This window comes from Rhineura floridana, chromosome 4 (genome assembly GCF_030035675.1).
Source record: "Rhineura floridana isolate rRhiFlo1 chromosome 4, rRhiFlo1.hap2, whole genome shotgun sequence".
NCBI lineage: Eukaryota > Metazoa > Chordata > Lepidosauria > Squamata > Rhineuridae > Rhineura > Rhineura floridana.
In genome coordinates, this window is record NC_084483.1 from 69,026,037 (window position 1) to 69,037,596 (window position 11,560).

The following is an 11,560-nucleotide window of genomic DNA, read 5'->3' on the forward strand; positions in this document are numbered from 1 at the left end:
AGCAACACCCTTCCCCCGCTTCCATCCCCACCCTCCACCCAGTCTCATGACACCCCTGCTGCTGGTTCACCTTGCAGCAAACCAGGATTCCTATACTTACAGTATCCAGTTCAAGGCCCTACTCCAAATCCTACGAAATTCTGAAACCAAGTCATATCAGTGGAATTGTGGCTCCCACTCTGTGGAATTCCCTCCCAAACGATCTCCGTCATGCCCCCGCTATGATGAGCTTCTGCCGGGCCTTGAAGACCTGGCTCTTCAGATAGGCTTTTGGGGTGGGTTAGGTTTATTACTACTGTTGAGATTTTAATGTTTTAATGTATTTGTATGTTTTTATTCTGTACGTTGCCCAGAGTGTCTGGACTACCAGCCAGATGGGCGACTAATAAATCTAATAAATAAATAAATAAAATGTTTCTTCTGCCATGGCACTGTCAAAAGACATCTACCAAAACTGGTTCTACTGCTAAGAACAGAATGCTCTGTTAGATCATATGCAGTGGAATCTAATAAATTCAATGGGAACATATTCTTATTTGACCATCACCAAAGCATGCTGCTATAACCACTGTACAGTCTTCCCAATACTACTATTTCCGTAGTAATAGTCTAACAGATAACATTTTTATACAAACACACTCTGGTACAAATGAAGCAACCTTGCCTCCAATCAATGGTGCTTCTTTCCTGTAGCATGTCTAGCTGCAGTGAGACTGATTCTCTCTCAATACAAAAGGGACAATTTGAAAATACTCTTCCCAACACATGTCACAGATAATTGTGACGTAGCAGCTATATTTGATCACATCACTCCTGTGTACCCACAGTAGGGTCTTCAACAACTGGGCAAAGAGTCCTTTATGCTTATATTCCTCAGTTCTAGACAAGCTTGGCTCCAAAAATGAGGATGCAGTTTACAGAAAAGAACCACAACAGTTTTGACTTCCCAGGAGGATCCCTCCGCCTGTGCTGCCTCTGAGACGGGCTCCCGTCTTGGATGAAACTTATCCAGTTTTAAATTCAGTCAGAAGGGTTTTTTCTGACTGGGGATGATTTCTTCCGGATAAGGAAGAAGCGTGAGATCTGCCACATAGTTTTGTTTCGATTGTTGGAGCCTGGAATTCGTCAGAATTGTCTGTCTTCCAGCAGTTCAGACAGAGCGAGGATTTTATGCTAGCTCAGCTGGATAAGTGACCCGTTTTTTTTTAACGGACTAGCAGGCAAACCTCCTGTCTACATTTATCATTTTCTTATCTATATAGCTAAAGAGATTTGTCAAAGTAACAGCAATTAAGATAACCTAGATGAGGTAAGACTTTCCTTCTTTATTTACGGAACTAAGGGGGAAGAAAATATAAATAGCTTATCTTTTTTTTTTATTGCAAAAAGCTGACATGGAAAATTGCGTTTTAAAGATTACAGCGGATGAGAGCTTTCTGATTGGGAGAGATAAGAAATGTTTTTGATTTACAAGACTTTTGTGTAATATATATAAGCGACTATTTTTTCTGATCTACTTTTTTTGTTGTTGTTGACGAATCTGCTCATTCTCTCTGCTACTAGTTATTTGAACGCTGTGAACTAAAAGCTGTTTTTGCACTTCTGGACATTTAAGAGATAAGGACTGTCTAGCATGTGACGTTAGTTGGTTGGAAAGATTAACTCCTTTGTAACTGGATAAAGAAATAAACTGCTCTTTGCTTGGGACATTGAAAATTGAAGGAGTTTTGTTCTTTTGGTTTTAAGAATGGCAATTAAGAAGATCATGGATGTACAAGAAGGGACTTTATTTCTAGACATGCTTCAGAAAATAATGGATGGGATTAACTCAATAAAACAAGAACTGAGAAATAATAGACAAGCGTGGAGAACTGAATTTCATGAAATGAGACAGGAGCTGAAAGAAACTCAGGATTCTATGAGAAAGGAGAATAAAGATAGATCTGGAAAACAAAAAAAGGATGAAAGAGAAATTAAAGGCAAGGTTCAATCTATGGAGATTGGCTTAAATATGGACATGAAAAAAGATTTGGATTTCCTGGTTGTGACGGATCCTGGAGATAAATATTACAGTTTGGAATACAGCGCTGTCTCTGAAGGAATTGAAGAGATTGGAGATAAAGATATTATCGGTTCAAAAAAATTCCTGGACTGGAAGGATTTGATGGAACTTGAAATGGAGAAAGTTAATAGAATTAATCCCTGTTTTGTGTCAATGGAAAAACCTTCAAGAAATGTACTAGTGTATCATGTGGAAAAGAGGAGCAGAGATGTGGCTTTGAAACAATACTTCAGTGTTACGTTTGGATTTGATGGTAAGAAAATATCTGTGATGGAGGAAATTCCTATCAGACTTTTATTATATGACTATGACAGCAAGATTTTTGGGTGCGTAAAGATGGAAGATGGACCCAATATGGATAATGACAGAAGAGCGATTTGAAACTACTGGACTCAGTAGATTTGATGAGTTGGATTAATTGACATGTTTATTTAGAAAAAAAATTGATTGACATATATCTCAAGGATTGGAAACTTCTCTTTGACTTTTTGTGGAAGATTAAAATGGTATGTTGTTAATGAGATTTGAAACCAACTAAGATAACTGCTGGAGGAAGGTGATTTTATAATCTATTAAGAGATAGGTCTGTTATATATTATAGATTTATAGTTGAATTATAGTGTTTTGAAATTACTGGATTTAGTAGATTTGATGAGCTGGATTAATTGGCATGTTTATTTAGAAAAAAAATTGATTGATATATATCTCAAGGATTGGAAACTTCTCTTTGACTTTTTGTGGAATATTAAAATGATATGATGTTAATGAGATTTGAAACCAACTAAGATAACCGCTGGAGGAAGGTGATTTTATAATCTATTAAGAGATAGGTTTGTTATATATTATAGATTTATAGCTGAACTATGACAAATCGGAAGTCAATATTTTTATATATATGTATTTTTTTTTGTATTGTATTAGTTATTGATTTGTGTTGTTTTCTTTTTGTATTATTTCGGTTTTGAAAATTAGAATAAAAATTAATTGGAAAAAAAAGAAAAAAAGAACCACAACAGTTTTATGATGCAGGCCCTCAACAAACAGAAAGAACCGGGAGTTTTGTGATGCGGCCCTCAGCGTGGACCAGAAAATCTTCTATGCCCACCTCAGTGTATTAGCAGCCATGTCCTCCCATATTAGGACTCTCATATCCAGCAATGACATGAAAGCTGACGATAAACTCTTTATTATCATTGATGCCAAGTTCCTGAGCTCGGCCTTGGTGGAGGAATTGCTTGACTACTTCTATACTGGGAAGACTGTGATTTCTGAGAAGAACGTGGAGGAGCTGCTGAAGGGAGCCAAGTATTTCAGTTCCCAGACTTTAAAAAGCCACTGCTCTGACTTCCTCCTTAGGTCCCTTAAGAAGAACAACTGTCTCTACCACATGCTCCTGGCCACCAGTTATGATATGAAAGACGTGGGAAATGCTGCCTATGATGGTATATGAGACAACTTCAATTACTGGGCAGGCCCTGGCATAACAGACTTTGTGCATTGCCCTTATCACATCTTCAGCAGGCTCCTTAAAGACGATAATCTTCACGTGCAAAATGAGGACCAGACCCTTTCAGCTCTCCTCCAGTGGGTGAAATATAAAAAGTCTGAAAGGGAGAAGTTTTTTAAAAAGTATTTTACCTACCTACATTTGTCTGCTGTCACCACCAAGATGCTGTTAGCTGCTTGCCGTGAAGTGTTACTCTTTTCAGACCACACTGGCCCCCTATCTCGCGTAGAGAGTACTTTGAGTGATCGTAAACAGGGAAATCCTCAAAGCCTGATGCTTTACCAAAGGAAAGGGGCATTAATGGACTCCGTGGTGATTTTAGGAGGACAAAAAGAGCAGGGTAAGTTCAACAGTGGAGTTTTTGCTTATATCATTGGAGAGAACATCTGGCTAAAGCTCACAGAGATGCCATACAAAGCAGCTGCTCTCAGTGCAACATCATTAGGGACGTACATTTATGTTTCTGGAGGAACAACAGAGCAGATCTCTGGCTTGAAGACAGCCTGAGAAAAAAAGATGGCGATTAACAGTGAGACGGCTTTATGATAGTTCCTTGGCCTCAATTACTGGATGTTATATATTAGTGTTTTTATAAGCTTTTGCCAGCTTTTCATCATTATATAGTTTTGTGCAAAATAGCTGGCCTTCCTTTCTGGTCTATTTGGACTATTTTGGTTGATAAGAAAAAGAAAAGAAGTGAATTACAATGCTCAAGGGCGCCCTTGAGGAACTGGAATGTATCGAGCGTTTAAAGATAAGAATGAAGCAGTAAGAGAAGTTGCTAAAGAACTTTTTTAGATAGAAATAAAGTGAATAACATCTCTTTCTATCTTCCAACTACAATTAATTATGGTTCTAACAAGAAAGTCTTATAAAGAATTAGGAATTACTCCTTTAATGGAGTCTAATATCACCACTACTACTAATGAGACAATAATCTCTTAAAGAGGAAACAACCCAAAATAACTCAATACTATAGCCCAAAAGAGATATCGCAAATTTCTGTTGCTGCAACCAATAGTTTGATTCCTGGAAATGACAAGGAGGGCTGGACACTAAACAATGGCTGTATTTCCTCTCACGCAGCTGAAAATTCCTTGCGGAGAAGTCTAGCGCATGAGCTGGCTATAGAAGGAGAATTGAATGCTTTTTTATCAAAGCCAGAATCTATATCTAAAGAAAAGTTAATAGATTTAAGTACATGTAGTTCTATGCCTGCTCTTGAACTATCCTATGATGAAAAACAAGTTGAATATCTCAATGGAACACCTGATGATATAGATATATCTCAATTTGAAATAGATAAAGAAAATTATTCAATGGGAACATCTATTTTAAACATAAGTGACATCTTGAGAATAGTGCCTAATCAAGATGTTTTGGGCGTTTCTGACTCATCATGGAAGACCAAGCAAAGCAGGCTAAGAGATTCATCATCCATCCCTCAAGGGGCTAATATTGCAGAAGAACCTTGGACTGCAGCGGTAACAGCCTCTTTGTCTCAGATTTCAAGTTTTGTTAAAGAATCTATTTCATCGCTTACGATCCTAACATAAGAATTAATAAAGTTTAAATATCTAAACTTGATGAAAACAAAGTAATTAAAATATCACAATTCTCACAAACCACGTTGTCTGATCCTGGTCTTCAAACAAAAAAACAAATTGATCCTAGTCCTCAAATAACAAAACAAACTGAAAAAGAAACATATAGGTTAAGGAACTGCAAAAAAAGTAAAAATATTAAAAATTACAAAAAGCCCTATAATTCCAATTTAAATTTCAAAAAACTTTTCATTTTATTAGATACTCCTAAGAAAAAGTCTACAAAGCAAAAAAAGAAAAAGAAAAGGAAGAATAAGAAATCTAAGTCTTTGAGAGAACAGAACCTTACTCTACAAGAAAAGTCCTCATTACCTCCTGTGGTAAATGTATTTGATAAAAATACAATGATTATGACAACTAACCAAAATGTGATTTTACCACTTTCTTCGAGTAAAGACCAAATCATCTAACATCTAACAAAAGTATAATGACTATGACAACTAACCAAAATTTGATCTTATTACCTCCTTCGAGTACAGATCAAACCAACAATCGTTTAACTTCTAATAGGTCAGAGGCAAGTAATACTCATCAAGCACGGAAGCTCGTCCTAAATGGTTTTAAATTAGTATTTATAAAATATCCCAAACCTGGGGGACTTTTAAACCAAACTCAATGGAAATTCCATTTCTGGAAATTGGTTCAAGCTACGGTTCCTGATTTACTAGCCTTAGATGCAATTACTTCAATACAATATTTATTCTACAATTATAGAAAGGCTAGAGCTGTAATTACGTTTCATGACCCTAATATAGTACAAACTCTTTATAACATGAGATCGATTTTTGCATCCCAAGCGATACAGATATCAAGGCTTTTTGAAAATGTAGCTTCCCCTCTACATCTTTTTCCCAGGAAAATTTGTGAAACACCGGCCCTTCTACTGACAAGTTTTAAGCGTAATACAATACAAAACAACAGTAAAGACCAAACAACTGTAGTAATGAAGGTTCCTTCAACTTCTTCTAATACAAATTGTGTTTTTTTACCGGAAGAATTATTTCTTTTGGATTCTTACGATGAATTTGATTTAGATGTACGAACTGAGATCATTAATCGTCTTAAGGTTTTAATAATGAACTTAGAAGAAAAGCATAGTTGTGACCAGAATGATCCCTTGTCTCCTTTAAATAAATCAATGACAACAGGTATTTTCCAAACTCAATATAATTCCTCTGATAATCCCTCTAACCTCTCAATTTGTCATTCTTTCCTAACTAATCGTGGACAAAATATGGCTATATCAATGGAACAAACCCCAGATAATTTGCACTCTGAGGTGAACTTAATACAAAGAAGTGATGAAAACCCCAATTCACTTAGATGACTGCATTCCCGATTATCGTTAGACCAACTGAATATAATATCATGGAAAATTGCTGGATGGAAAAATAAAGCAAATGATCCAGCTTTTAAAACGTTTCTATCAGATTATGATATTATTTTATTGCAAGAAACCTGGGAAAAAGAGGAATTATATTTGGATGGATTTTCTACGTATCAATTACAAGCTATAGCCAGTAATGCAGGTGGTCGCCCCAAAGGCGGTATATGCACTTTAATATCGAACGCTATAACAGTTAAGGTTACCCAGTTGAATCCTTTGTTAAATTTTGCTACTGCTCTTGTTTTAAAGTTTACACATTTCTCATTATTACTTATTAATACTTATTTACCTCTGGGACGATCCAAAAATATTATTATTGAACGTATTGTTCTTTTAGAGAATTTCTTATGTTCCTTAGTTGCAGATTATCCATACTTGCCAGTTTTATTAGTAGGGGACTTTAATGCAAGACTTGGAATTTCTGATGATGCTCTTTATACAAAATACTTACAGCAGACACTTATTCCAGAGGAGCCGATAACACTATTGCCGAGACGCTCAAAAGATTGTGGGACAAATTATGCAGGCCTCCTTTTAATGAAACTAACATCTAAGGTGAATCTAACGTTAATAAATGGTCGAACACCGGGTGACTTAGAAGGCGAGTACACGTTTGTCTCCTCCTCTGGATCATCATTGATTGATTTAATCTTTATATCAAATGAACTATTCTATCTGGTTACTAACTGTGCAGTTATTGGACGAACAGAGAGTGACCACTTTCCAGTCTTTTTACAATTAAATTATAAAAAAAATACTCATATAAGGCAAAAGACCTTTGTGGATGACGATATCGATATCCATTCACGTAGAATTAAATGGATTCCGAAATTAGAAAGGACTATTACAAATAGTCTAAATTCCCCAGAAATAATTATTAAGCAAGAACTTTTGAATAATGCCCCATTAACAGACCCAATAAAGTGTTTTCAAAAACTGATGGTGTCCCTTCAACAAACTATAAATAAAAGTCTAACATACACACCTAAAATTAGACAGATTAAATCTAAGTCATGGTTTGATCATGACTGTGTTCAAACAAAGAAGCAACTAATAGATACTTACCAACGTTATAAAGTCTCCGGCTTACAAGTAGATCTTCAGGAATATGGATCTATAAAGAAAAAATATAAACAATTAATAAAGACAAAAAAAGGTGCTGAAAGAACCGAAATATGGCAACGATTACTGAACGCCGCTAAACTAAAAAACTCTTATCTTTTTTGGCATTTAGTTTCTTATCATTGGCCAAAAACATACTCACAACCTAATTGCATTATTCACCCTAATATTTGGGAAAATTATTTCAGCAAACTTTTTAATGATTCAACCCATATAGAACTTCAGGACCATTATATCCTGAATGACTTTCCAGATTGGTCGCCTATAACAAATGAAGAAATTATGGAACTTATTACTAAATTGAAACTAAACAAAGCCCTGGCCCAGATAATATTCCTTCTGAAGTATTTAAAACAAATGCCAAATGGTGGGCCCCTGTTTTGGCATCCTTATTTACTTATATTGACTCTACAATGATCATCCCAGATAATTGGGGAGCTGCAACGATTATTCCTATATTTAAAAAAGGTTTGCAAAATGACCCTGCAAATTATAGACCAATCAGTCTGCAAAATATAATAAGTAAGCTATATGCATCCCATTTATATAATAAGGTAATTAAATGGCTTGATCAAAATGATATTTTAGCTTTGGAGCAAGCAGGCTTTCGAAACAAAAGATCTGTAATGGATAATATATTACTTTTACACCATCTTGCCTCTAAATATGCATGAAGAAAGGGAGGAGCATTCTATACTGCATATATTGATTTAAAATCTGCCTTTGATTCGATATCTAGATCACGGCTTTGGTCCAAATTAAACAATTTAGGTCTGGATAAGCGCCTGATAACCCTTATACAAGGCTTATATAGGAATACAACTTTCCAAGTAAGATGTAGTAATAAGGGTCATCTAACAAACCCTATAACAACAACTAAAGGAATTAAGACTGTGTCCTTGCGCCTTTACTGTTTAATATATATATTAATGATGTAGTTGAGAAATTGGCCTCCTGTTCTCTACATCCTCCAATGTTAGCTAATGGACCCAGAAATGTCTTATTATATGCAGATGACTTAGTCCTCCTATCTAAAACGCCTGTTGGCCTAAAGTGTCTAATGACAGGAATAGCTAATTACTGTTCATCTGAACTTTTGGAAATTAATTATCAAAAAATGAAAGTTATGATATTTACTAAAAAAAGATCTAAACACAGATGGTATATAGATGGACGCTTAATTGAACAGGTAAATTCTATTAAATATTTAGGCTTCATCTTTCAAGCTTCAGGCAGTTATCGTTTTCATTTTAACTCACTTTTGCTTAATGCAAAAAGCCCCACCAAAGCACTATTATCTTTTTTTTTCTCTAAAGGTGGCCAACTTCCAATTCCAGCCCTTAAGGTTTTTAAAGCTAAAATTATTCCGCAACTTACTTATGGAATATTAACTACTACTTGTGATAAATTTAATGAATTGGAGTCAATTCAGAATACCTTTTTAAGAACTATCATGTTTATTCCATCTTGTATCCCAAGCTGTGTCATTCGCTTAGAATCAGGGTTCCAGATGTTAGAATCAAGAATTTGGTTTTTCAGGATAAACTATTGGCTAAAACGTATATTAGAACCAAATGGCCTTGCACCGCATATTTTAAAAGATAGCTATAAATCCAAATGGGATACTTTAATCTGAAATAAATTGCAAGAACTTGGTTTTTCTTCCCACACTATATTAACGATGGACCTAGAAACTGCCCAGTCGAATATTCGTCTGCGTATTAAGGACATAGATTTCCAAATACATCTAACTCAAGCGAGGAAATATAGACATAATACAAGATTTTTTGACTCAATGCCGTATTATTCCAATTTATCTTTTTATAAACATAGCAAAGCGTTTACCCTTATTAGACTGAATGTTCTTCCTTCTGCTTTGCTTGAGGGTCGTTTTAATAAAATACCTTATGCAGACTGTTTATGTCCTTGTGGAAAGGGTGAGGTTGAGACTAATGCACATGTATTGTTACGATGTCCATTTTATCATCAATCGAGACAACAAATAATTATGCCACTTTTAAATTTTATTCTGTATAAATCTGAAATGGACCAGTTGGACTATCTATTGAATGATAATTCTCCGAGGACCACACTTCTGGTGGCAAAATTTACAACAGCAGTATTAAAAGCTAGAAATGCGATCCTCAATATTGACAGATAGTTTTCAGGAAATTGTACTTGGAATAGTTGAAGTATAAATGCATATATATCTTAAATAATTGCTATGCCTTGATTTTTATCAAGAACAATTTGATTATTTTAATCTAATTTTAATTTAAAGAGGTAATTACTTAATATTTAAATATATTATTTGTTTTAATAACTGTATCTTAGGAAACTGTATAATTTGTAATTGTAAGTTTTTATTTATTTATTTATTTATTTATTTATTTATTTATTTATTTATTTATACTGGTCAGATGACCGTAATAAAATTTTCATTCATTCATTCATTCAGCCTGGAAGTATGATATAGACACTAACTCTTGGATCAAACTGCCAGATCTGCCGATAGGTTTGGTCTTCCACACCATGGTGACTTGTGGGGGGGCAGTGTACTCCGTAGGAGGAAGCACAGCCCCAAGAAAGTACATTTCAAGTATCTACAAGTATGATGAAGGGAAACAGAAGTGGATCCTTGCTGGGAAAATGAGCATTCCTATGGATGCAACTGCGTTAATCACCAAGGGAGACAAGACTATTTACATTGTGACAGGGAGATGCCTGGTGAATGGGCGCTTCTCCCGAGTAGGTGTGCTGGATTGCTTTGACACTCAAACCAGGAATGTGGTGCAGTACATCACATTCCCCATTCAGTTCAATCATAAGCCCTTGGTGTTCTTTCCACAGGAGAACATCTTGAGCATACAGAGCCACAAAGAGAGTTTGGAAATAAATCTGCAGAAAATCAAAATGAACAAATCCACAAACCTTATGCCTCTCTTGCCGAATAACTACAGCTTGGATCTTTCACATGCGGTGTGCTCTCTTGGGGATAACAAAGTGTTTGTGTGTGGTGGCCTGATTTGTCCGGGCGACAAACATCCTGAGAAATGTTCTATCAACCAGCAAGCATATATGTTAGATCAAAATGTGGGGGAATGGAGGATATTGGCTCAGCCTCCAGAAGCTCTGGATTGCCCTGCTTGTTGAACAGCTAAGTTGCCATGCAAGATTCTCCAAAAAACTGTAGTCAATTAATTTGGGAAGACAAAATCAAACAGAATTCCTAGCAATAAAGAATGACTCACTTGCATGTCACAGGTAAACACAAGGTTGCTTCCCTTCGTCTCTTTACCATGTACTTTGTTTCAGCAATGTAACTAGAGTGGGCACAACCAGGACACGGGTACAAAATGGGCATTCAATGATTATGTAGTGTATTGATAGTCAAAATATATTACAGGCATACCCCGCTTAAAGTCGCTTCACTTAGGGCTCATCCAGACGACTGTAAAATGTGTGACACGCCCGCTATGTGTGTTCATTATTTTCCGGTCGTCCAAATGACGTCTCGCGCTGTTACGCATTTTCGCGGGTTAAATCTGCTCCTTGCAATACCGGCAAAAATGCGATTTGCTGTTTAAAATCGGGAATCTGTGCCTTCAGGAGTTAGGATGCAATACCGTGGACTTTACAGCTGATGGGCGGTTCTTGGGCGTTTCCCTTTGCCCCTTCTCCTCATTCCAGCCAATCACGTATCTGCACTTTTGCACATGTGTGAGAATAAGCCTGGGAAAATTGAACCAATCATCGCAATGGTGGGGTGTTGGGGGGGGAGTCTGCAACTACTGCACATATGCATTTTATTTTTTGCCAGCGTGCAAACTGGGCGGCCACGCTGGGTGAGATCTGCAATGCACAGCAAGCAAGAAAGG

The 11,560-nt window shown here is 36.1% G+C and overlaps 1 pseudogene; it reads left to right on the forward strand.

The window, feature by feature from the left end:
* Nucleotides 1-901: 901 nt before the first annotated feature.
* LOC133384354 (calicin-like) lies at nucleotides 902-10,883 on the forward strand (annotated as a pseudogene).
* The last annotated feature ends 677 nt before the right edge of the window (nucleotides 10,884-11,560 follow it).